The sequence below is a fragment of the Myxocyprinus asiaticus genome, chromosome 1 (genome assembly GCF_019703515.2).
Source record: "Myxocyprinus asiaticus isolate MX2 ecotype Aquarium Trade chromosome 1, UBuf_Myxa_2, whole genome shotgun sequence".
NCBI classification, from domain to species: Eukaryota; Metazoa; Chordata; class Actinopteri; order Cypriniformes; family Catostomidae; genus Myxocyprinus; species Myxocyprinus asiaticus.
This window is the reverse complement of record NC_059344.1, coordinates 18,071,881-18,098,649: the sequence shown is the minus strand read 5'-3', so window position 1 is coordinate 18,098,649 and position 26,769 is coordinate 18,071,881. Positions and strand designations below refer to the sequence as shown.

Sequence of the window (26,769 nt, the reverse complement as noted above, 5' to 3'; positions counted from 1 at the left end):
CCAAGACTTCAAGAGTTATGTTTCACAGAGGTGGCAGAAGCCACAACACAAGCAGCAATAATGGGCCCAAGCACCATGGGTCAATTTCCACTCGGTGGCTTTCGGAAAACGATGCATGATGGACACAGCAACAACTCAACATTAATGTAAACTTGGACCCTAATTATACAATGTGTAATAGATATATGCCACCATTCCAGTTTGACTACAACTTCATGTAATTTAATCCGTTGCCATGACAACACTATTAAAGCTATCAAGCATCCCTTCAAAATTTTCTATCAGCAGTGTTTAAACAATTTTGAAGCAACTAGGGTAAATGTAAGAAGACTATTTCAAAGTCTGCCAGTTGGTGGCGCTATGACCGTGACCCACAATAGCCACATCCATGTGATTAGCCCCCGAGAAAAAATATGCAACTCAATTTTGATCTAAATCACACAATGCATGCAGAAGATATGGGACACTTCCTGTATCCCTATTTTTGCCATTATTTAAGTGAATCACCATGGCAACACCATTTGATAGTTAAAAATCTGTTTGCAATTTAGCATCTTTGATGTCTTGGCATAATGTTGTCTAAATGTGGTGACAGTCTCATGAATCACCTAGGAGGAGTATTTAAAAGTTCAGAGAATTCAGAGAATCAATCAATCTATCTATCTATCTATCTATCTATCTATCTATCTATCTATCTATCTATCTCTAGTTTTAATTGTAATTTAAATTTGTTTTGCTAACTGATTAATTTTTACATTTTTGCTATAATTTAATATAATTATTTATGGAAAAAAATTTGTAGATCTAAAGATTATATTGTAATGAAGTCATTTACCATTTTATTTATCCTTAAAATGGCTTTAAATTAAATTAACAAATGTAATTCAAGGCATTAAGTGTTAAGATAGTCTAAGTAGATTTTAATATGTGCGCAGAAGTAATTTAGGCTTGTAATTTGATTGCAATTCTGTGGCAAAAGATTTCAATTTCTTTTATTGTTGCATTTTTTCTGTTTACTGTCAAAATAAATGAAGTACATTAACTTTGAGTCCACATTCGTTATTCATATGCACAACTGTTTAAATAGCCTCTAAATTAATGTTGGGCACATGAGGACATAAATTATGTTAGAATACTTCATGTCCGCCCATAGAATAATTATTAAAATCAAAATTGCCAACTGGTTACCAACAAACAACTATTTGTCACGGTTCCAGCATTTGTGCTGGCTCATACTGTTGTTTGTTTTTCTCTCTCCCTCGTGTCTCACAGGTGGAGCCAGCAAACGATCAGCATATCCATGGGAACGGTGATCGATCTTGGGGAGACACTGATCACGGCAATGATTTACTCACCTGTTACCATCTGCTTCACTCTGATTGCACTCCCTACTCATTCCTTGTGTTTCCCCTCGTTCTTTGCCCGTTTATTGTTCACTGTCATGTTAACTGTGCTCTCTTGTGTAGTTGGAGCATGCTCGTGTCTGTTGGTTGCCAGTCTATAGAGGTGCAGTTACCTTCCTGTTTGTCGTTGCCCTCGCCAGTTCTGTGCCCAGTTCATGTGGAGGAGGATTCCTCAGTCTCTGCCCGCGTCTCAGGGAGTATATCATCTGGGCCTTGCTTTGCACCACACCAGCTTCAACGGACTCTCTTCGGATTGTTCCTGACTTCCACAATGCACACACTTATCATACGAACACACCCTTCACTAGCCCGTTGCGGCTCGATGGATTTCAGCCTTCTGCACCCGGCGCGGGGTGTGCCTTATCTTGACATCGAGAACTTTGTTAATATCAAACGAACGACATATAAAGTTAAAGATCAGTTTAAGATGGCTAGCAAAATAACAACGTTATGCTCATGAAACACGGCGTTTGAAGTAGCACAGCAACGATGAGCACTAGTAAAAGATTATTTTAAATGGTCTGCTTTGATAAAAAGTAATTCTTGATGATCAATTCAAGCTCTAAAATAAATATTTAACATCATAAATTTGATAACTTCATCTCTATGTGTGCTATTGTTGGTCATGAGATATTGTAAGTCAGTGGTGAAGTACATCAATCAGCGCTAATAAAATGAGTCTGACTGAGTGGTCAAGTGGTAATTAATCTGCTCATTGTATAAGAGGGTTAAAGGTTCTAATCTGTCCATATAAAACTATATATTTTAATTAACAAAGATTGCATCCGCACCTCAATGGATGTATATCTTGAGTGGGGACACATTTGTTTGCATTTTACTATGGGATTCAACTGGAAAAGAGCGTAAACTCATGAACTCACAGCAATGAGGAGCACTCGCCACAAATTCTCGATTCCTCAAGTACATCACTGTGGCACATATATGGCTATCTTCTTAATACTGTATTACTTATGTTGTTTAAAATTAAAAGCAGTTCATGAGCATGACGTTGTTATTTTGCTAGCCATCTTAAATGGACCTTTAACTTTATCTGTTGTTCTTTTGCTAAACATAGTTTACCGAAGAACGTAGTTACACATTCTTAGACTATACACAACAGACTGCGCATGTGCAAGAAGTTGACAAAACAGGGATCTCTTCTAGACACTACCAGCAAAATCCTAAAGGGACTGAGAAGTGGGAATCATTCAACAATGGAGCTTGGCTGCCCTCTATTGGACATTTCTGCTAATTGCCACTTAGAACTGGGTTAGACATATGGCTTTGATTTTCTAGTATTTTTACATTTCAGCTGATATATTTATTATATTTTATTTATATAAAAAATAAAAAGTTTGTGCAGTACATTTTCATTACAATAAATTTAGACTTCTATAGCTTTTTATTTCACTTTAAAAACTGCTTTCATTTGCACAATAAATTGCAATGGAGACAGTAATTTTGCATCAGCAGTGTCTTGACATTATTCTAAAGAATTTTGAAGCAATGCACGTAAAAAAAAGATGGCTATTTCAAAGTCTGTTAAAATTGCCTTACTTGCTGCTGCCAGTTGGTGGCACTATGCCCGTGACCCACAATAGCCGCATAAATGTGATCAGCCCCCATTACAAAACATACAGCTAATTTTCATCAAAATCATACAATGCACACAGAAGTTATAATGAACTTCCTGTTTCACATTTTTGTCCTTAATTTATTGCCTTGCCATGGCAACACCATTCAAAATATCAAGTTTGGTGCCAGTCACTTTAATCCCCTAGGAGGAGTATTCAAAATTCAGGGTCTGCTATTTTCAAAAAATGCACATTCAATCCAAAATAGCCAGCTTCCTGTGGGGTGGAGCTAATGACTGTAATTTTGAAAGATGCTTGATGAGTACAATATTATGTAGGAAGTCTGGTGTCTGTAGAAGAAACTGACCCCACCACTTTTGTCAAAAGGTGGCACTACAGTTTGTAAATTGTTATAATTTAACAAGATGAGAGTTCAACAGGTATTGAAGTAGACTGATATGAAATTAGCCCGCAGTGTTCAGTTGTGTTGGCCAAACTCTAGCATTCATGGCTAATTTCCTTTCAGGGATATTTGTGTGTTAGGGCTTCTGTATGCAAGGTTAGTTGTTTGTTTTTAAAAAGAAGGGCTGGTTGCTTTTTCCCATGGTGTTTTGTAATTTATTTTCTTAGCTGTCAGCTCCAGTGGTGCAATTGGTTAGCGCGCAGTACTTATAAGGCAGTACGTTGCAGAGCAATACTGAGGTTGTGAGTTCAAACCTCACCTGGAGCATAATTTAACAAAATGAGAATTCAGTGGGTATTGAAGTAGACTGATATAAAATTTGCTGGCAGTGTTCAGTTGTGTTGTCCAAACTCTAGAATTCATAGTTAATTTCCTTTCAGGGACATTTTTGTGTTAGGGCTTCTTTATGCAAGGTTAGTAGTTTGCTTTTAAAAAGAAGGGCTGGTTGCTTTTTCCCATGGTGTTTTGTAATTTGTTTTCTTATGTGTCAGCTCCAGTGGCGCAATTGGTTAGCGCGCAGTACTTATAAGGCAGTACGTTGCAGAGCAATGCTGAGGTTGTGAGTTCGAGTCTCACCTGGAGCATGCTTTTAAGAGATGCTTTAACAAGATGAGAGCTCAACTGGTATTGAAATAGACTCATATAAAATTTGCCAGCAGTGTTTAGTTGTGTTGGCCAAACTCTAGAATTCATGGCTAATTTCCTTTCAGGGATATTTTTGTGTTAGGGCTTCTGTATGCAAGATTAGTAGTTTGCTTTTAAAAAGAAGGGCTGGTTGCTTTTTCCCATGGTGTTTTGTAATTTGTTTTTTTAAGGTGTCAGCTCCAGTGGCGCAATTGGTTAGCGCGCAGTACTTATAAGGCAGTATGTTGCAGAGCAATGCTGAGGTTGTGAGTTCAAGCCTCACCTGGAGCATGCTTTTAAGAGATGCTTCAACAAGATGAGAGCTCAACGGGTATTGAAATAGACTGATATCAAATTCATTACCATTGCTAATGGTTATTAGTTAAGTATAAATAGAATGGCTCTGGCTGGGTTTTTCTCATTGTGTGCTATAATTTCATTTCTACCTATCAGCTCCAGTGGTGCAGTTGGTTAGTGTGTGGTACTTATAAGGCAGTACATTGCAGAACAATGCTGTGGTTCTGAGGTTGAGACTCAGGTGAAGCCAGATTTTGAGGAGTGCACTAGCAAGATGACAGTTCAAAGGGTTTTGAAGTGGACTGCTATAAAATTGATTGGCAGTGTTCAATTGCTCACCAAACTGAAGAATTCATGCTTATTTCCTTTCAGTGATATGGCAAAGTTTGGACTTTTTATGCAGTAGAATACTGTAGACCAGTGGTTCCCAAACCTGTTCTTGGAGGCCCCCCAACACTGCACATTTTGTATATCTCCCTTTTCTGACACACCCAATTCAGGTCTTGGAGTCCACTAATGAGCTGATGAGTTGAATGAGGTCTGTTTGATAAGAAAGATATCCAAAATGTGTATGTTGTTGGGCCTCCAGGAACAGGGTTGGGAACTACTGCTGTAGAAAGTTACCCTCTGCATTAGTGCTCTGGGCATAATGTGTTTTTTTATACCCTACCCTTTTAGGGTGCCATTATTGATTGGCATCCTATTGCTGTGCCTCTTTGGGGTATATTAGGGGGGTTGCGTGTCATCTGGGGATGTGTCATTGTCTGAGTACCACCCTTTCCGGAACCGTGTGTTTCCGTGCTGCAGGTATGTGTTGTTGGATGTTAGGCTAACTTGAATACTGTTGCCATGGCAACGCATTAAACGTCATTATTCCTTTTTATGTATATTCACATTTTTGAGGTACTTGGCATGCTTGAATTTTCATTATATTTTGCACACACAAGAGCTGTCGGCCATTAGGCCTAGGCAAAAGTTAACACATGGGCATGGCTGGGGAGCTCTGTAGCACCACCTTTTGACAAAAGCGGTGGGGTCAGTTTCTTCTATGGTCACCAAACTTGCTACTTATATTGTTCTCATTTAGGACAACTTTCAAAATTACAGTCATTAGCCCAACAGGATGTTGGCCATTTTGGATTGAATGTGCATTTTTTTTAAATTGCAGGCCCTGAACTTTTAAATACTCCTCCTATAGGATTAATTCAATTCTCGCCAAATTTGGTCAACATGATGCCAAGACATTGTAGATGCTAAATTATGAATGGATTTTTGATATCTCGAACAGTGTAGCCATGGCGAGGCAATAAATTTATGGCAAAAAAGGGAAATAGGAAGTGTCTCATGTCTTCTGTGTGCATTGACAGATACAGATCAAACTTGAGCAGTATGTTTGGCATATCGAATTGATGTGGCTATTGTAGGTCAATGGTCATAGCGCCACCAACTGACAACAGGAAGTGTGGCACTTTGTGTGACTTTGAAATAGTCCTCTGATATTTACCTTCTCAAATGCATGCGCCCACCATGCTTTGTTTTCCTAGAGCCACCAGGTGATGATGGTGCCACAGTGCTTGGGCACATCATGGCTGCTTCATTATTATTATTATTATTCTTTTCAAGGTTTTCGGTACTTTTGGGGTACTTAACATGCGTATAAACTCTTGAATGTTTGCACACACATCAGAGTCGTCGGCCATTAGGGCTTGGCAAAGTTGCGGGGGGGCTCTGCAGTGCCACTTAGAAGATGGCATGTTCGGGGGGCTCTGTAGCACATCCCTTTTAAGCTACCATCACCAAACTTTGTACACATATAGTTCTCATCAAGCTGGACAACTTTCATGCTGACAGTCATAAGCTCCACCCAACAGGAAGTAGGCCATTTTGGATCATTTGAAAAATGCATGCTCTGGAATTTGAAATCCCCTCCTAGGGATTTCATGTTACAGATACCAAATGTGGGTGACATCATACCAAGACATTGACAATGCTAAATCATATATTATATATTAAATTAAATATATCGAATGGTGTTGCCATGGTGATGCGATAAATAAAAATTAAATTAAAAACGTCAAAAAACAGGAAAAAGGAAGTGTCTCATATCTTCTGCGTGCATCGTTTACATCAGAATTTAGCCAAATGTCTGGCCTTGTGCACTGATCACATTGATGTGGCTATTGTGGGTCATGGTCATAGCACCACCAACTGGCAGTGTGGCACTTTTATTAGACTTTGAAATATCCCTCTTATGTTTACCTGAATTGTGTCAAATTTTCTTAATAATGCCAAGACAGTGCAGATTTAAAATTCTGAAAGGATTCATGATTTCTTAAAGACTGTTGCCATGGCAATGCATTAAATGTCATTATTCCTTTTTATGTATATTCACATGTTTTGGAGGTACTTGGCATGCTTGAATTTTCATGATATTTTGCCTACACATAAGAGTTGTCGGCCATTAGGCCTGGGCAAAAGTTAACACATGGATGTGGCTGATGAGTTCTGTAGCGCCACCTTTTGACAAAAGTGGTGGGGTTAGTTTCTTCTACGGTCACCAAACTTGCTACATATATTGCTTATCAAACTGGACAACTTTCAAAATTACAGTCATTAGCTCTACCCCACAGGAAATCTGCTATTTTGGATTGAATGTGCATTTTTTGAAAATTGCAGGCCCTGCACTTTTGAACTGGCACCAAACTTAGGCAATATTATGCCAAGACATTGAAGATGCTAAATTGCAAACAGTTTTGTGATATATTGAATGGTTTTGCCATGGCTAGGCAATAAGTTAAGGGCAAAAATGTGAAACAAGAAGTTCCTTATAACTTCTGTGTGCATTTATGATTTTAATGAAAATTCAGCTGTATGTTTGGAAATGGGGGCTGATCACATTTATGTGGCTATTGTGGGTCACGGTCATAGCACCACCAACTGGCAGCAGGAAGTAAGGCAATTTTAACAGACTTTGAAATAGCCCTCTTGTGTTTACATGAATTGCTTCAAAAATCTTTAGAATAATGTTAAGACACTGCTGTTGTAAAATTGTAAAGGGATATTTGATATCCTAAATACTGTTGAAGCTGCAATTTATTGTACAAGTGAAAGCGGTTTTTAACATGAAATAAAAAAGTTATAGAAGTCTAAGTTTATTGTAATGAAAATGTACTGTACAAACTTTTAATTTTTTATATAAATAAAATATAATAAAAATATTAACTGAAATGTAAAAATACCAGAAAATCAAAGCCATATGTCTAACCTAGTTCTGAGTGGCAGTTAACTTTAATCAGATGCAGTACCATAAATGTCCAATCTTCAGTTAACTATATTTCTCATTTCATGTTTTAAACATTTCCGGTTCTTAAGTTGGAGTTTCTATTTCATCTGATCTGTGTATGTTTTGATTGGCGATCCAGCACTGGAATGTGTCACTTGCATACTTGTGGTTTGGCTGTCACGGACAACGCTGTGAGTAACCATATGATCTATGGGTTTTAGCGATTTACTATTGGCTAGGTATATTTAATTCTTTTAGCATTGTGGGTGTTGGGTTTTTGATTATTAATTCATTGTTGTGTTTATTTTAGTGGGTCAATCCGCTTGTTTGAGGGCGTTTCATCTTTAGGGGCTGTGGGGCGAGTGCTCCTCAGACAATGCCGTGAGACGGCACTGTTTGTTCTGCTGTTGCTCCTCTGTGACAATTATTGTTTTTGTTTTTTTGGTTTGTTTGTTTTTTGTTTTCTTTTTTGTCACTTGGATTTATCCCTGCTGTTTTGGTTTATTTTTCTTTGTGGTCCTTTTGTTTCACATTAACGCTGGTGGCCCGAGTGGAAGAGTGGCTCTTGTTTCAGAACCTCAATTTGTGAAACGTGCCGTTACCCATGCACATTAGCCCACTTATTTGTTATATTACCACCAGCGGTGTGTTTGTTTTGTTTGTGTTTTGTGTGTAATTGTTTTGTTTCTTTGTGTGTGTGTTTGTGTGTTTTCTTTGAGGCACTGAGTGGGAAGTTTTGGTCGTCCACTACCTAAGAACACCAAGTGTACCTTTTGTTTATTTCTGTTTTGTTTAATGTTTTGATCTGAGTATCTGATGGAAGCCTGGCTCAGATGTGTTATTTTCTTTGGGTTCATTTGCTGTAAATTCATGGGTTCATTTTATTATATTGGTTTAATTTGGCTAAAGCCCAATTAATAATTGTTTTCATTTGTAGTGTGTGTGATATGTTTTTTTTGTCTTCTCTTTATAGCAATTGGCTACCTTACCGTCTGTGTCTGGGCTTTGCTGGCAATTTGGTGTGAACCTATTGAGCTACATTTTGTTTGTAACTTTTGTTGCCAGTGAAATGCCAAATGTGGACCTCTTTATGTTTTGAGTTCTACTAAAATCTGTGTAGATGAATGTGTGTCTGGTGGCTAATTGCAATGTCTTTGTTTATTTCAGGAGTTGAAGGCCCCGGGGTAGGGAGACTAGCTGTACTTGCCCTTTGGTGGTGGTGTTTCCCTCACAGAGTGTTTTGCTGCTGGCAACCGCTTCTCCCTCACAACTGCCCCGACGCCGCTTGGCCACTCCCTGCTCGCCACATACCCCCATCACCAAACTAAGGCCGGGGAGTCACCGGGCCTGTGACTTACTCCCCCCCCCCCCCATTTCTTGAGAGGGAGTGTTGGTGTGGTGCCTCGGCCGCCGTACTGAATAAGAAAAGGATGAGGGGAAGGAGAGGGGGAGGAAGGAGAGTGAGAAACAGAGAGGAGAGAGAGATGGGCATGCCGGCCCCTGAACACGCTGCTAAACAGTCCTCACCCAGCTGCACTGCCTCCGTCAGTGATGCCGGGTGATGGCATTGGACCCCCTTCAGCCATCCCTTTCGGTTGCCGGCTGACGTACTGCTCCAGCACCACTGGACTGGGATTCTCCTTGGTGTTGCAATCTTCAGCCAGCGGCGAGGTCTCCATGACAGCGTCTTCCTCCTTCAGATCCCAGGTTTCGGCACCAAATGTGGCAGGCGTCTGCCTTTCCTATGAAGGAGGAAGTGAGAGCCGGGAGAACAATCCCCGTAAGACTTTGATGCCACACTTTTCAGTGTACCTCAATACATAAACGTGCTTTTCAGCACAATAAACAAACTCATTCAACGACATTCAACAGCCTTGTTTTCAGCAGTCATTGTGACACAGTCACACACACAGCTCCATGCATCTCTCTCTCCCCGTCTGCCACTGTCTTCTCTCCTCCCTGGAACGTGAGACCAGTGTGCTGCACAGGTAGAACTCATTTACCATTTATCTCTCCAGCCTCGCTGTGCCCTTGTGCCGCTTGGCCACGCCCTGCTTGCAACAATATATATAGATAGATAGTAGAGGTGTAACAGTTCAAATTTCTTACCATTCTTTTTAGGGTCACGGATTCAGTACGGTTCGGTATTTGTTATGTTCAGAACAAAAATCCAAACTAAACATATTCTATTTGGTAACAGACACTTAAAGAGATTTGCCCTCACTACAAATCACTGTTACTGTTTTTACAACAGTAACCATAGTTTAACCATAGTATTTGTAGTAAAATCATAGTAACCACACAATTAACATGGTTACTGTCATGGTTACAATACTAAAGTAAAATCAAGGAAACTACAATATTACTGTTGTAAAACAATGGATAATTGTATCAAAACTATGATTTCTGCCAAGAAAACAATGGTTACAGCAGTCATTGTTACTTCAGTCATGGCTACTACAATATTACTATAGTAAAACCATGGTTACTATATGACTACTAGAGTATTACTGAATAAAATCATTGTTAATTTTCGTTAGTGTCCTTAACTGACAATATATATATATATTTACTAACTCAACATTTAAACTAACTCAAAACTTAATACCTGCATAATACCTGCATTTATGCTACATGCATCAACATAAAGTGCATTTCATACTCATCTCAACATATATTCAACATTCAGAATCTGTATATCATTATAGAAGGAATAACTTTGCTGTTAAAATGGATGCTAGAAGGGATGTGACAAGTGTTTTAATCATATGCGGAAATCCCACATCTTCATCAACAGAGTAGGGCAACATAACTTTGGCAATGAACACCCCAAGCGCTTTAGTTCTTGTTTCATGTCTGTCCGAACTACTATCAAGTGCCTGTTTAAAGACGGAAGGGATTTGTGTCTGTATGCAGTTTCAGAATCACCTGCGGCTCTGTGCGCACCGTGCGCTATCTATCCTCAGGTGATGTCAGCGTAAATAAATAATCAAACATCAATGTATTACCAGTATACGGCACTCGCGTCAAGCAATGTCTGCAAACAGTGCCTGCTTTGTAAAGGTTTTATGACCATTGCTGTTGTGATTGACTGCAAAAAGAAAATGTTCCCAGACAGGAGACTTGCGGCTTGTTTTCTCAGCTTGCCGTTTTCAACTTCACGCTAATGCGTGCAGAACTGTGTCATCAACTGATTTAACATACTTACAGTTAATAAGACAACTTCTCTCTGTAGAAAGTTGACCCACGTGAAACAAAGGCAGAGTGTGTCTTTGGTGCTTTATTTTTTTTGCCAAAGTGAATGATCCAGATGCGTTTTTAAACTAGAGATGAACCGCGGAGCAAATGCTTACCGAACCGTGGGTGGTGAACCATACGTTTTTTTTGTTTTTTTTACTGAAAACCGTTACACCCCTAATAGATAGATAGATAGATAGATATATTCAAATTTATATTATATTATGTATAAATTTATTTGAACAAATAGCATCAAACATATTTACATACATAAAAGCTTATCCTGTAACATACTCTTCTGTTAAAAACATTTAGCATAATGTTAGCGGACATTTCAGGTGATCAAAGCTGCCAAATAATCACAGATGCAAAAATATTAACAGAACTTCAACTAGAAGGTAATAATGTTACTTAACCAATCTGATGTGTTTGTTGCATTTTCATCAGTGGACCCTCACAATGAAATGCATGCTGTTTTTCTTCAATCATTAGATCAGATATAAGCAGAGAACATGAAACATATGCACTGTTGCTCACATGTCACATGTTTTAAAAATGCACTCTTTTATCATTTTAAAATATGTTTTCACTGTAATGTTCTAATTGCAAAATAGACTGCAGAAGATGAAAGTTGAGTTTTTAAGCTTTAATTTGTGATTGATGAAGTTTTTGATATAAAACAAAGCATTTGTTTTATAGCCACACTCAAATGGTCCAATTGTTGGCCAATGACAGTTAACAGGTTTAAAATGGCTGTGTAAGACGGCCTCTGTAGCACCCCCATTTTCACTTACAGTCACCAAAATTAGTACGTATATAGTTCTCATCAAGCTGGACAACTTTCAGAATTATAACCACCCAACAGGAAGTCGTCCATTTTTTGAATATTGCATTCTCTGAACTTTTAAATACTCCCCCTAGGGGATTCATGAGACTGTCACCACATTTAGACAACATTATGCAAAGATATTGAAGATGCTAAATTGCAAACAGATTTTGAAATATTGAACAGTGTTGCCTTAGCAAGGCATTAAATTAATGTCAGAAAATGGGAAACATGCAGAGTCTCATATCTTCTAAGTGCAATGTGTGATTTAGATCAAAATTGAGATGTATGTTGGGGGCTAATCACATGGATTTGACTATTTTGGGTCACGGACATAGCGCCACCTCCGGGCAGCAGGAAGTGTGGCTCTAACAAGAAACTTTAAAATAGTTCTCTTATATTTACCCAAATTGCTTCAAATATTTTTAGAATAATGTCAAATGCCAAATGCATGTGTCCACCTTGCATTGTTTTCCGAATGCCAACGGGTGGATATGGACCCATGGTGCTTGGGCCCGTCATTGCTGCTTGTAGCTATATTATTATTCTTTTCAGGGTTTTTGGTACTTTTGGGGTACTTAACATGCGTGAAAACTCTTGAAAGTTTGCACACACATCAGAGTCATTGGCCATTAGGGCTTGGCAAAGTTGGGGGTGCTCTGTAGTGCCACCTAGAAGATGGGCATGTTCGGTGGGCTCTATAGCACATCCCTTTTGAGCTACCATCACCAAACTTTGTACACATAGATCTCATCAAGCCGGACTTTCATGCTGACAGTCATAAGCTCTGCCCAACAGGAAGTCAGACATTTTGGATTGTAAGTCCATTTTATAGTTTTTGTATTTTACAATATTTCACCTATTCCAAATTGCATATTTCGCCAAAGTGAAAAACAAATGAATTACTTTCTTGTTTTAACACTTCTCATTTATACTTACAAATAACATTCCCCTCCATTAGTTCTGTGTCATTTATACTCATCAATTGTTCCACTATTCTCTTTAACTCCTTAAACATTTTCCAATTCTGGACAATATAAAAAATAAATAAATAAATAAATAAATAAATAAAAATCATCTTCTTTTCTGCATACTTTACACATTGTATTTTCGGCTACTCCAAATCTCATTTCAGAAAATATAACTTTGTGTCTTATGAAAAAGTCCAAGCATTATATTTTTACATCCAGATATTTCCATGCAATGTTTTTCCATATATCCTTCTCTTCTATACCAGCAAAATGTCTTCTCCAAAAATTATTAGTTATTGGCTTTTTAAAAACTGATGCTCTGAAACATTGGTAAAAACCTTTCAACGTGCAAGAATTAAAAGCATCTCATACTTTTTACTCTTGTTCTACTTCCACCAACCCTATCCTTCCTTCTTCCACTGGTCCAATGAGTGTATCATAGGCTATTCTTGGAGGTCTTTTTTATCCCATATAAAATTCAAAACACGTCTCTTTAATCTTTGTCCCACCCACTTTGGCATTAGAGTGATAGATAGCACATACCACATTTTTGATAACATTAAGACATTTACTATTACAATCTTTCCCTTTAAGTTCTTTCTTCCCCACCGTAACCCCTAAAACCTTCATTTTTTCTTTTTCCTTAAAAACAAAGCATTCTGGTAAAGTCTGTTCCCCCCCAAAGCTCATAAAAGCTGGCTCTTCTTCATTTACTTTTGTCATAGATGCTTTATAGTATTTTTGAACCACTTCCACTGCTATTTTTAGACTTACCACATTTTTAAGTATGATTTTGTGTTGTATCATCTGTGTATTGAAAAATATTTTGCCCTTCTGTTCCTTCTAATTCTATTCTCCTGATTCTTTTTTCTTTTTTTATTGCCATCCCTAAAGGTTAGGCCACTAATGTAAATAGCTGTGCTGATAGTGGACATCCTTGCCTTACTGACCTTGTTAATTTAAAAGCATCTGTTAAAAGGCCATTGTGTATTATACAACTCATTGCTCCTGTATATAATATCTTAATCCATTTGATAAAATTTTCTCCAAACCAAATCATTTTAAAATCTCATATAAAAACTCATGCTCTACCCTGTCAAATGCTTTTTCAAAATCCAAACTAATCACATATCCTTTTCTTTTTTCTTCCTTTACATTACTTATTATATCTGTTATGTTATTTATTCTGTCTGCTATATCTCTTCCCTTTACAATGTATGCTTGGTTAGAGTGTACTATCTTTGGGAGAATATTCTTCAATCTGTTTGCTAATATTTACGATAAAATCTTCAGATCTGTGTTTAACATTGTGATTGACCTAAAATTACTTAAAACTGTTCTATCTCATTTTCTCTTATATATTATTTTCATCAACCCCATTCCCATCATCTGATTCACCTCTCCTTTTTTTTTTTTTTTACGAACCTCTTCATATACTTCCTTTAATATTTGACTTATCTTTTAAGACTTTCTAAAATTATCTTACTAACCCATCAATTCCTGGACTTTTCCTCTATTTAGTTGACATATAGCTAGTTCTATCTCTTCTTGTTTTATTTCTCCATAACATTTATCTTTATCTTCCTTTATTATTCTGGCTGTAATTTGTTCCAATAATTTTATTTTTATTTTTTTCCTCTCTTTTTCATATATTCCTTTTTTGGTAAATAGTTCTTTGTAATAATCTTTAACCTCTTGTATTATTTATATTATCTCTCTTACATTTTCACAATTTCTTGCCCTTATTTCTTTAATTATGTCTGCTTTTCCTCTTCTTTCTAAATCAAAGAAAACTTTTGTGCATTTTTCTCTTTATACTGTATACTTTGTCTTACTCCTTAACATTGATCCTGTGTACTTTTTTCTTCTAATTCTCTTAATCTTTCCTCCATCATTATAATCTTCTGTACATTCCCTTCTTCTTTGTTTAATTCTTCTCTTAGCTCTTTCCTTATTTCTTTTTCTTTTCTTTCTTAACTTTTTGTATTAATTTGCTATACTTAATTTAATACTTTTTTAAATTAATACATATTTTACATTCTCCCACCATATCCTTTTATCTTCTTTGTACTTTCTATCTTTCTTTCCTGTATATAAAATTCTACTAATTTCTAATTTATAGCCTTCATGTTTTAGTAAATCTGTATTTAAAACCCACACACCTGGTCCCTTTTCTACTATATTTAAATCTATGTGAACCAAAACCAGTCTGTGATCACTTAGTGATGTTTCTTTGTAATAAACCTTCTCTATATGCTGTTCTAAAGTCCTTGCACTTAATACATAATCCATCCTTGTTTGACATATAATATTCCCAACTACTTGTCTCTTAGAATATTCTCTTTTTTTCATTCCTTTCCCTCATTCATTTATTAAATGTATTCCTCCATTAACATTTTATTTATTTTCTCCCAGTGTCATATCCATTTTACTAAAAACTGTATTAAAATCTCTGATCATAATTACTTTCTCCCATTTTTCCAAAAGACCCCTCAAACTATTAAAGAAAACCTTATTTTCTTTTTCTCCTGGTGGTGCATGTACATTACATAAAATAAACTTGTCCCCCTCAGTACTGAATTCTACCACCATACATTCCCCATTCTTATCTTTATATAAAACATTGATTTCTGTACATAAACCTTTTTTTATTAAAAAAGCCCCCCTTTTTTTCTCCCCTTTTCTCCACAATTTGGAATTCCCAATTCCCAGTGTGCTCTAAGTCCTCATGGTGGCGTAGTGACTCTGGGTGGCGGAGGGCGAATCTCAGTTGCCTCCGTGTCTGAGACCGTCAATCATTTTATCACGTGGCTTGTTGAGTGTATTACCGTGGAGACCTAGCGTGTGTGGAGGCTTCACACTGTTCTCTGTGTCTTCCACGCACAACTCACCACACACCCCATGAGAGCGAGAACGACATTATGGTGACCACAAGGAGGTTAACCCAATGTGACTCTACCCACCATAGCAACCGGGCCAATTGGTTGCTTAGAAAGCCTGACTGGAGTCACTCAGCACACCCTGGATTTGAACTTGCGACTCCAGGTGTGGTAGTCAGCGTCTTTACTTGCTGAGATGCCAAGGCCCCCTCCTCTTCCTGTTCTTTAAATATATCTCTTTTCTCCCAATTTGGAATGCTCAATTCCCCCTACTTAGTAGGTCCTCGTGGTGGCGCGGTTACTCACCCCAATCTGGGTGGCAGAGGACAAGTCTCAGTTGCTTCCGATTCTGAGACTGTCAATCCACGCATCTTATCATGTGGCTCATTGTGCATGGCACTGCAGAGACTCATGCTACTTTCTGCAATCCCCGCACAAATTACCACACGCCCCATTGAGAGTAAGAACCACTAATCGTGGCCACAAGGAGGTTACACCATGTGACTCTACCCTCCCTAGCAACTGGGCCAGTTTTGTTTTGGTTGCTTAGGAGACCTGGCTGGAACTTGCAGCTCCAGGGGTGGTAGTCAGCATCAATACTTGCTGAGCTACCCAGGCCCCTCCTCCTCCTCCTCCTCTTCCTCTTTCTCTTTATCGTTTTCTCATTCCAGTTTGGCCAATTGAACACTGTTTTTTGTATCAGTCTACTTCAATACCTGATGAACTTTCATCTTGTTAAAGTGTCTCTTAAAACCATGCTCCAGATTAGGTTCAAACTCACAACTGCTCTGCTATGTACTGCCTTTTAAGTACTGTGCAGTAACTAATTGTGCCACTAGAGCTGACCTATAGAGAAGAAATTATAGCACACCGTGGGAAAAACCCAACCAGCCCTTCTTTATTGCACTTAACTACTAACCTTGCATACAGAAGCCCTAACACACAAATATAACTGAAAGGAAATTAACCATGAATTCTAGAGTTTGGCCAACACAATTGAACACTGCCAGCCTTCTTTTAGAGTGTCTCTTAAAACCTTGTGCCAAGTGATACTCAAACTCACAACCTCAGCAATGCTCTACTACATACTGCTTTAAAGGTACCACATGCTAAACAATTGTGCCACTGGAGCTGACACAAAGCAAAGAAATTACAGCACACTATGGGAAAAACCCAACCAGCCCTTCTTTTTTTGCACTTAACTACTAACCTTGAATACAGAAGCCCTAACACACAAATATCACTGAAAGAAAGTTAATCATGAATTCTAGAGTTTGGCCTACACAATTGAACACTGCCAGCCATCTTTTTATTAGTCTATGTCAATATCTTTCGAACTCTCATCTTGATAGATTGTGTCTTAAAACCATGGTCCAGGTGAGGCTCAAACTCTCAACCATGCTCTGCTGTATACTGCTTTATAAGAACCACATGCTAACTGCCTGCACCACAGGAGCTGACCTACAGAAAATAAATTATAGCACACCATGGGAAAAACCCAACCAGCCCCTCTTTTGCTCTTTCTACTGACCTTGCATACAGAAGCCCTAACACACAAATATGAAAGAAAGGAAATTAGCATGAATTCTACAGTTTGGCCAGCACAACTGAACACTTCCTGCCAGTTTGATATCAGTCTCCTTCAACACCCTTTGAACTCTCATCTTGCTAGTGCATCTCTCAAATTCATGATTCACTTGAGTCTCGAACTCACAACCACATCATCGCTCTACTACTGAAAGGAAATTAGCATGAATTCTGCAGTTTGGCCTACACAACTACCAGCAAATTTCATATCAGTCTACATAAATACCCATTGAACATACATCTTGTTAACCCTCTTATGGTATTAGGTCATTTTTATTTAATAAAAATTTTTCTTTTATCTGAGCAGTACAAGACTTGTTCACTTTTCCTCCATTTGCCATCTGAACAAAAAAAAAAAATAAATAATTTGGCTTCATTCGATCAGTCTAAATAGTCATAAAAAAATGACACCTTTGGTATTTGCGGTCAAAATTAACCGACCATTGAAAATTAATGGGAAAGACCAAAAAACAGAGCAATTTTCTTTTATCTGTGAAATACAATCAATATATCAATTAAAGCGTCTCTTAAAACCACAATCCAGGCGTGGCTTGAACTCACAACTCAGCATTGCTCTGCTACGTACTGCCTAATAAGTACCGTGTGCTGATCAATTGCGCCTCTGGAGCTTATGCACAAAAAATAAATTATAGCACACCAGTGTTATGTAATGGCTCGGAGCCATTCTTTATATACTTAATTACTAACCATGCATACAGGAGACCTAACCTCTTAATGTCACTGGACTGAAATAAGCACTAATTCTACATATTGGCCAACATATCTGAAGACTGCCTGCCAACTTTATATCAGTCTTCCTCACTACCATTTGAACTCTTGTCTAGTTATAGTGTCTCTTAAAACCATTCTCCAGGTGGCAGGCCTGGGTAGCTCAATGGTAAAAGACACTGGCTACCACCCATGGAGTGTGCTAGTTCAAATCCCAGGGCATGCTCAATGACTCCAGCCAGGTCTCCTAAGCAACCAAATTGGCCTGGTTGCTAGGGAGGGTAGAGTCACATGGGGTAACCTCCTTGTGGTTGCTATAATGTGGTTTGTTCTTGGTGGGGCACATGGTGAGTTGAGCATGGATGCTGCAGTGGATGGCGTGAAGCCTCCACACACATTATGTCTCCGTGGCAACACACTCAACAAGCCAAATGATAAGATGCACGGGTTGGCGGTCGCAGAGGCAGCTGGGATTTGTCCTCCACCACCTGGATTGAGGTGAATCACACACTACATTCAAGGGTACACAAGGACTTAAAAGCACATTGGGAATTGGGCATTCCAAATTGGGTGAAAAAAAAACATTCTCCAGGTTAGGCTTGAATGCAAAACCTCACCATTGCCCTGCTACATCTTGTTCTTACAAGAACTGCACACTGACCGATTGTGCTACTGAACCTGATTTCCCCAAAAGAGGTTATAACACACCATGGGAAAAGCCCAGCCTGAGCCCTTCTTTTTTATTCCAACGGCAGCAGGAGCCGGTTTCCACAGCTCACATGAGTCTGTTTTATTAACAAATAAACAGCAATCACTTTTCAGCTTCACTCAAAACACAAGACTGCTTTTCAGCATCACTCAATAAACAGTCCGCTTTTCAGCTTCAAACAACACAAGACTCTCTCTCTCTCGGGGAACAGACACAAAGACTCTGGTCTGTCTCTCCCTCTCTCTGTGGACTGGATGTCTTTTATCTCCCCCGACTCTCACTGTGAACAAAGAGATGGTAATTAGTCACAATTCATCTCAGGTGGATGTCCTTACCACTTTCTTTCTCCCCAGACAGGCGCTCGACCACAACCTCACCTGCTACAGACTGCCCCCCCCCCCCCCTTTTTCTGGAGAGGAGGTCCACCCCTGGTTTGTGGACCACCTCAAACTTGAATGGCTGGAGTGCCAGATACAGTTCTGTGCAAAAGTCTTAGACACATAAAAAGCATTTGTCTTAAGATGGTTATTTATATTTGCTACTTTAGTGTGTCAATAGGAAATATCAATGTTAGACTCCCAAACATTACTTTTGCAAATAGAAAAGATTAGAATAGAAGAACAGGGAGCCCTTCAACAGATGTCATGGCCTCCACAAAGCCCCCCACTGAACATCGTGTCAGTCTGATATCACATAAAGTGACAGAAGCAATTGAGACAGCCTAAATAGATAGAAGAACTGTGGCGAATTCTCCAAGAAGCTTAGAACATCCTATCTGCCAACAGCCAAGAAAAACCGTGTCCAGTTGTACCTAGGAGAATTGGTGCTGTTTTAAAGAAAAAGGTGGTCACACCGAATATTAATTTAGCTTTTTTTTATGTTTACTGGATTTTGTATGACATTAAGTGATAAATGAAAACTATTTATGTCATTATTTTTGAAGACATCCTCACTATGCAAAATTTTTCACAAGTGCCTAAAACTTTTGCACAGTACTGTACCAACGGGTGATCTGGGCATTGGCATCCTTCATGTGGTGGAGCCATTGGAGCGGGGCATGGTCTGAACAGAGGGTGAATACTCGTCCCAACAAATAGTAGCGGAGGGTGAGGACCACCCACTTGATGGCCAGACACTCCTTCTCTGTGGTGCTGTACTTCGTCTCTCTTAGAAAACTTCTGACTAATGAACAGCACCGGGCACTCCTCCCCCTCCACCGCTTGGGACAGTACAGTACTCAGCCCCTGTCCGATGGGTCCGTCTGCAAAACACAAGGGAGAGAGAAATCAGGGGAATGCAGAAGCAGCCTGCCACAAAGTGCAGCTTTTACCTGTGTGAACGCCCATTGGCATGGCTCCATCCACTGGACCGGGTCTGGAGCTCCCTTTTTAGTAAGATCAGTCAGCGGGCTGGTGACGTCCGAATAATTAGGCACAAACCTTCGATAATAGCCAGCCAGCCCCAAGAACTGTCTCACCTCCTTTTTGATCTTAGGTCTCGGGCTGGTCACAATAGCTGCGGTTTTATCAATTTTTGGTTGCACCTGCCCATGCCCCAAGTGGAACCCCAGATACCGTACCTCCACCGTCCAATTGCGCACTTCTTTGGGTTTGCTGTGAGCCCCGCCCATCGCAGTGACCTCAGAACGGCACCCAGGTGCTGCATGTGCCGCTGCCAATCATTAATATAAAAAATGATATCATCCAAATAAGCAGCGGCATATGCAGCGTGCAGTCTGAGGACTTCTCACAAGACATCAGCGTTAAGGGGATCTGCCAATAACCCTTTGAGTCCATATAAGTCCAGTGTCAAGTAAAAGCGAGCCATGCCCAACCGATCAAGCAGTTCATCAATACGAGGCATTGGATACGCATCAAATTTCGACAACGCATTGACTTTTCCATAATCTACACAGAATCAAACTGAGCCATCGCTGTTAGGCACCAGAATCACCGGGCTGGCCCAATCACTGTGGGATTCTTCTATTAACCCCATATTGAGCATGGCCTTCAATTCTTCCTGTACTACCTTTTTCTTGTGTTCAGGTAAGTGGTAGGGATGACTACGTACCACTACCCATTGTGTAGTTTCAATGTGGTGTTCTATGAGGTTAAATTGGCCAGGGAGAGGCGAGAACACATCAGAGAAACTTTTTTGCAATCTGGCAACCTCCGTAAATTGTGACGGCGAGAGGTGGTCTCCACAAGGGACCAGAGTGAACTGATTGGCTTTTAGACTCACCTCCAGATCGAGCTCCTCCCTCTCTGGAACTACCGTCAACAATGATACGGGGACAGCCTTTCTCCATGGTTTTAGTAGGTTGAGGTGGTAAATTTGATGAGCCCTGCCCCTATCCGTACGCACTACCTCACAGTCGACTTCCCCAAATCGCCGTGTGACCTCAAAGGGCCCTTGCCACTTCGCAAGTAATTTAGAGCTTGATGTGGGCAGCAATACAAGTAATTTATCTCCCTGTGCAAACTCCCGTTGCCAAGCTCCCCTGTCATACAGCCGGGACTGTCATTCTTGAGCCTGTAGCAAATTTTCCTGTGATTGATTCCCCAGTGTGTGGAGTTTTGCTATCAGGTCAAGAACGTATTGAATTTCATTTTTGCTTTGTGAAAGTCCCTCCTCCTAATTTTCCTTCATGATGTCTAACATGTCACAGGGCTTATGCCCATATAACAATTCAAACAGGGAAAACCCCATGGAGGCTTGCGGGACCTCTCGTACTGCAAATAACAGGGGTTCAAGCCACTTATCCCAATTCCGAGCATCTTTATGTATGAACTTACAAATCATATTTTTTTAGGTTTTATTAAATCGTTCGACCAAGCCGTCCATTTGTGGATGGTACATGCTTGTCCGAATCAACTTAATACCTAATAATTCGTACAGCTCGTGTAGTGTACATGACATGAAAGTAGTGCCCTGATCAGTGAGGATTTCTTTTGGAATCCCCACTCGGGAGATGATTCTGAAGAGTGCCTCCGCAATACTACGTGCTGAGATGTTGCGAAGAGGCACTGCTTCCGTGTATCGCATTGCATAGTCTACCAGAACCAACACAAAGCGATGCCTATGTGCTGACCATTCTAATGGCCCGACGAGGTCCATGCCAACTCTGTCAAAGGGAACCTCAATCAATGGTAGAGGGCGCAATGGTGCTTTTGGAGTGGCCGGCAGATTCACCAGCTAACATTCGCGGCATGTCGCACACCACCGGCTAACATCCCCGCGAATGCCCGGCCAATAGAAATGGGCCATGAGATGGCTAAGTGTTTTCCCCTGTCCCAAATGACCTGCCATCGGACTATGATGAGATGCCTGGAACAACATTTCCTGACGGCTCTTTGGTTCTAACAACTAGGTTGTATCTTCTTTTGTCTGAGTGTCCTGCATCACTCGATACACCCGATCATTTACAACTGTGAAATATGGATATGTGAGGGCAATGTGCGGTTGAAGGCGTTGACCATAAATTACTTACACTTGGTCAAACGCATGCTTAAGAGTCTCGTCTCGCGTCTGCTCCTGAGGAGAATCCCCAGCGGGGACGGGGCCGGGGAAGTCGAGGCTCGCCCCTCCCTTACGTCATCCTGATGCGGAGTTGACGTTGACGGCCCCGGCTCTGCCTCCCCCATCAGTGCATTGCACACCCCACACTGTCCCACTGTATTATAGGACCCTTTTAACAATTCGGGAAAAACCGGCCAATTAGTACCCAAAATTAGTGGATGGGTGAGGCGGAAACTAACCACAGCCTCAGTGTTATGATTTTGACCCTGAATAGAATAGTGACATCACTGCAGGATAATCGTAAATATCCCCATGCACACACCTCACCTTCACCCAATTATTTGTATTCAATGCCCCATTTTGAAACAAGCACTGATGAATAGAGGTTTGGTTACAACCTGAATCCACTAAGGCTTGGTATGTAAAGCCACCGCTGGCGGTGCTCCTCTGGACTGTGGCTGACCCGCTGCAGGATGGCTTTCTTCAGCTCAGGGTACCTCAAGAGGTTGTCGACCAGGAGTTGTTGGGCCGTGAGTTGGGCCTTCCCGGTCAGCAGTGGTAAGAGGTGGACTGCCCATTGCACCACGGCCATCCAAAGCTTGGGCCGTGCACTCGAAGATAACAGCACACCCTTCCTCCTTCTCCCGGGTTTTAGCACCAGTGTGATAAAGGTTCGGGTCGCTTTTCAGCTTCACTCAAAACACAAGACTGCTTTTCAGCATCACTCAAATAAACAGTCCGCTTTTCAGCTTCACACAACACAAGACTCTCTCTCTCTGGGAACAGACACAAAGACTCTGGTCTGTCTCTCCCTCTCTCTGTGGACTGGCCGTCTTTTATCTCTCCCCAACTCTCACTGTGAACATAGAGAGGGTAATTAGTCACAGTTCATCTCAGGTGGATGTCCTTACCGCTTTCTCTCTCTTCAGACGGGCGCTTGACTATGCCCTCACCTCCACAATTAGCAATCTTTTTAGAGTGTCTCTTAAAGCTGAATATGTAACTCCTGTGACACAAGCGCCACCAAAAGTTGCAAAAATATATGTTGTTTTCAATACAGGTTTCTGAACACGCCCCCCATCTGCTGTTGGTCAAACAAAGAGATAGTCCCACCCCCAGCTCACGCCATTAATTGAGTAACGTTGTTGGGGCAGGTCTAAGTGGATCGCTCTAAACAAACAGATACATTTTTTAAAGTGCCACAGAAAGACAGTGCTTACAGTTTTCGAGAAAATTAACCTATGAATATCTAACTGTTGTCTCTGTATATTAAGCTTGGATAGGACAAAGTATTTTAACACAGAAATGTTACATACATCAGCTTTAAAACCATTCTCCAGATTAGGCTCAAACTCACAACCTTGGCACTGCCCTGCTACGTACTATTTTTTAAGTACTGCACAAGGGCTGCACGATAAATCGAAATAAAATTGAAATCAAAAAATGACTGTAAGATTATTAAACTGCAAAGGGCTGCGATTTAATTAAATGCATAATTAGTCTTCACGCGCCGCTCTTTAAAGTGTAAATACCCTGCTCTGTCCTGTTTGTGTTAGAGCATTATTACAGTGTTTTCAGAGTGGTTCTGAGCTCCACAACTCCATCTCGTGCTCAGAGCAACATATGTGCTACGAGTTTGGTTCCTTTCATTATGTGCAATGAGCGCATTATATTTAGACAAAAGGAAACTGCTGCATCCTGCATGAAGCAAGCAGTCTTTTAAGTATTATAAGAATAACAGATGAGGTTTAATTCAAGCATCTTTATAAATGACTCCAGAGCAAACTGCATTAAAAGTATCACCTGCTGAGTCCAAAAACATGCTGTATTTCTCAGCTCTCCTGTCATCTGTTTAAAGGAATAGTTCACCCAAAACTGAAAATTTGCTGATAATTTACTCACCCTCAGGCCATCCAAGATGTATTTGAGTTTCTTTCTTCATGAAAACAGAATTTAAGACTTTTAGGACAAATAAAGTTCTTCTGAAAGCAAACTGTTGATTATTTTTAAAAACAAAACAATACTTATATACTTTTTAACTACAAATGTTGGCTTCCGTACATCTCTGTGACGTGTGCTCATGAGAGGGATGACGTAAGCTCGTTGGTAAGGTCACGCGTCATGTGGAGGAGGATTCAGGAAGCGCGTCATTGTTATGCTAAAAATAATCAATCGTTTGCATTCAGAAGAAATTTATTTGTCAACTGGAATCGTGTGGATTATTTCGATGCACCCTAAATATGCATTTTGGACCATAAAAAAAATGGAGGACATTCACTTGCATTGTTTAGAGGAGGAGGCCTGAAATGAAATCCTAAAAGTCTTAAATTCTGTTTTGATGAAGAAAGAAACTCAGATACATCTTGGATGGCCTGTGGGTGAGTAAATTATCAACAAATTTTCATTTTTGGGTGAACTATTCCTTTAACTCACGAGAGAGCGTGTTCCCCTCATTACAACCCCAGCGGGAACAAGTGATTGCAGAACTAATATTACCAACATCCAACAAAATGAAAAGGAGAGGAATGTAGAACATATAAATAAAATAAATAGATATTTAGATGCTATAATATAATGCATTATTAATAAAATATAATTTAAAATAAATGAATAAAAATAATTTAATGAAATGAATGACAAAGAATACATAACTGAAACTTTCACATTAAGTTTAATTACACTAATGGGTTATCAGTTCAATTCAGTTTGACATGAAGCCTCGTTCTTTATAGGGCTATCTATCCTAATATACAGTAGAGAATATTTTGTGTAAGCCTACTTGTTTTTAAGGCCTATTAAAAAAATGTTTGTAAAAATAAATATTTTTGTGTTTATTTATTTGATTATCATTTAACCAGCCTACAGTATTTTTGTCAGCAAAAACTAGGTAACAACTATGGTATTACCAACAGGGACATTCTGTTAACAGTAAGCAGAAAGCTTACACATCGGCTGATCATATGAAAAGAAAATCTGTGAACGGTATGGGCTCTAAAAATCCTGATCAGATCATCACTAATATTCAGTTTGGCTGGGTTTAAAAAATTATGATGATGAATAGTGGGCTGAGACCCTATCATAAAGTGGACAAAAAATAGGTTCACAGTGGACAATTTTGGTTTGAAGAACAGTGGTTTTTTTTTGGGTTTTTTTTTCTTCTTCTTCTTCTTCTTCTTCTTCTTCTTCTTCTTCTTTATTTTACTGTTTTCTTTATTTATTTGTTTGTGGCTGAAGTGAACTTAAGTGTGATCCCTCCGTAGTCATTTATTGGTACTGTAACATGTGCAAAACATTATGAAATTTTGGTCAAAAGGAATTACTTGCTAGTTTTTTGTTTATCATATCGCAGTTCAAATTGCAATAGCAATATTTTTCAAAATAATCGCAAAATGACTTTTTGTCCAAATCGTGCTGACCTATACTGCACACTAAAACCGACTGTGCCACTGGAGCCGACACTGACAAAAGAGATTTTAGCACACCATGAGAAAAACCCAGCCTGAGCCTTTCTTTTTTTATACTGAGCTACTAATCTTGCATAAAGAAGCTCTAACCTCCTAATGTTACAGAAAAGAAATTAGCACTTGGTTGGACAAAACATTTGAAGACTGCTAGCCAACGTTATTCCAGTCTTCCTCACTACCCATTAAACTCTTGTCTTGTGAAAGCACCTTGTAACACCATGCTCCAGGTGAGACTCCAGTCAATCGTCCAACAGGGAAAGTGTTATCTGCTATCAGATCCTTGAATAACATATAATGTGCGAGGAAGGGCAACTTTTTGGTGACCCCTTAGGGTAAGATGTGCCCCCCTCAGGGGTTGGTGCCCTACGCAGACTGCGTAATCTGCACTGGAGCTATTGCCCAGAAAAAAAATTACAGCACACCATGGGAAAAAAAACAGACCATGACCATGTTTTTGCAATATGTAATTCACATTATTAAGTGTATGTTTTTTCAATGGATGATTTTTTGATTTGTTTTTGAGTTCTCTTAAAAACATGAAATTGACTCTTTTTCTTTGACTGGATAGACTGGAAAGAACTGATTACCAAAGAAAAAGATGGTGGCATGAAGGTTTCACACTTCTGAGGGTGCATGTGTCAGCCAAGCAACTGCCTCTGAGATAAATGGGAATGCTAACGGATTACTCTCTCCAGGTATTCTGGACCTTCAAACTGCTTGTTTAAATTCATAGCAAATGCAAAATTGCAAACTAGCCATGATATATGTTTATAACACGCTCTTAAAACGTTTAATTGTGGAGCCTGCTGATCAGTAACATAATCAATATAAAATGATTGATTATAGTAGCTTCTGAGATAGACTGGTAAACATTAACTCACCCCAGACTCCAAGCTCCTGTCCAGTCTGTCGTAGTGATGGGAAGATCGGATCATTTTACTGACTTGAATCTTTGAGTCTCCTTCAGCAAAATGAACGAATCTTTATTCAAGTAATTTCGTTCATTTCATTCATTTGAGCAGAATTAACTTAAAATGTTAAATTTTCAATAGCCAGATCCCCCCCAATACGTCTACTTACGCAAACTTTGATTATAGTCCCAATAAGGAAAAATGTATAATGCAGCCAAGGACAAATTATGAGAAACAGAAAGATTAGTTCACCTCTGGAATCTTCTTGTCTGAGTCGTTCGTTCTTTTGTCAC

The 26,769-nt window shown here is 39.5% G+C and overlaps 3 non-coding genes and 1 pseudogene across 3 annotated transcripts; 3 read left to right on the top strand and 1 right to left on the bottom strand.

Moving 5' to 3' along the window:
* LOC127416118 (calpain-5-like) overlaps positions 1 to 26,769 on the bottom strand; it is a 77,975-nt pseudogene that overhangs the window by 29,324 nt on the left and 21,882 nt on the right.
* On the top strand, positions 3,614 to 3,707 carry trnai-uau (transfer RNA isoleucine (anticodon UAU)). Its single transcript has 2 exons — positions 3,614 to 3,651; positions 3,672 to 3,707. It is a non-coding gene; the product is annotated as a tRNA-Ile (tRNA).
* trnai-uau (transfer RNA isoleucine (anticodon UAU)) lies at positions 3,931 to 4,024 on the top strand. Its single transcript has 2 exons — positions 3,931 to 3,968; positions 3,989 to 4,024. It is a non-coding gene; the product is annotated as a tRNA-Ile (tRNA).
* Positions 4,262 to 4,355, top strand: trnai-uau (transfer RNA isoleucine (anticodon UAU)). Its single transcript has 2 exons — positions 4,262 to 4,299; positions 4,320 to 4,355. It is a non-coding gene; the product is annotated as a tRNA-Ile (tRNA).